We start from the raw sequence: 993 nt of genomic DNA on the forward strand, positions 1-993 counted from the left end.
GAAGGCAGTGACCAGCTTATCCCAGGAGTCCAGGCTATCCTTAGGTTGTGAATCCAACCATATTCTAACACTGTCTCTTACAGCAAAAGGGAAAAGCATGAGCCTGTAGACTTCAGGATCTATTCCATTAGTCTTAATAGTCTTACAGATCTGCAAGAACTCAGTTAAAAACTGGTAAGGATCTTCAGATGGAAGTCCATAGAACTTGCAGTTTTGTTGCATTAAGGCAACTAGCTGAGGTTTCAGCTCAAAGTTGTTGGCTCCAATGGCAGGAATGGAGATGCTTCTTCCATCAAACTTGGACGTTGGCTTTGTGAAGTCACCAAGCATTCTCCTTGCATTATTATTATTATCGGCTGCCATCTCCTTCTCTTGTTTGAAATTTTCTGAAAGGTTACTTCTGGATTGTTGTAACTTAGCTTCTCTTAATCTTCTCTTCAGAGTCCTTTCAGGTTCTGGATCAATTTCAACAAGAGTGCCTTTATCCTTGTTTCTGCTCATATGAAAGAGAAGAAAACAAGAAAAGAAAGAGGAATCCTCTATGTCACAGTATAGAGATTCCTTTATGTTAGTAGAAAAAGAAAGGGGAGAAGAATGAAAGGTGAAGAATCCAAACACAAGGGATATATTGGGTTCGGATTTTTAGATGAAGAGAGGTGAAGAGAAGTGTTAGTAAATAAATAATTAAATAGAATAAGAGAAGAGAAGGAAAATTTCGAAAATAATTTTGAAAAAGGGGTTAGTAATTTTCGAAAATTAGAGATAAGATAAGATTAAAACTTAAAATTTAAAACAAAAAGAATTTTTGAAAAAAAAAGAGAAGTATTTTCGAAAATTAAAGAGGGAAGAGTAGTTGGTTGGTTTTGAAAAAGATAGGAAACAAACAAAAAGTTAGTTAGTTGATTGAAAAAGATATTAAAATCAAAATTTGAAAAGATAAGAAGATAGGAGGTTAGATAAGATATTTTGAAATCAAATTTTGAAAAAGATAAA

The sequence above is a fragment of the Arachis duranensis genome, chromosome 7 (assembly GCF_000817695.3).
Source record: "Arachis duranensis cultivar V14167 chromosome 7, aradu.V14167.gnm2.J7QH, whole genome shotgun sequence".
In the NCBI taxonomy this organism is placed as follows: Eukaryota; Viridiplantae; Streptophyta; class Magnoliopsida; order Fabales; family Fabaceae; genus Arachis; species Arachis duranensis.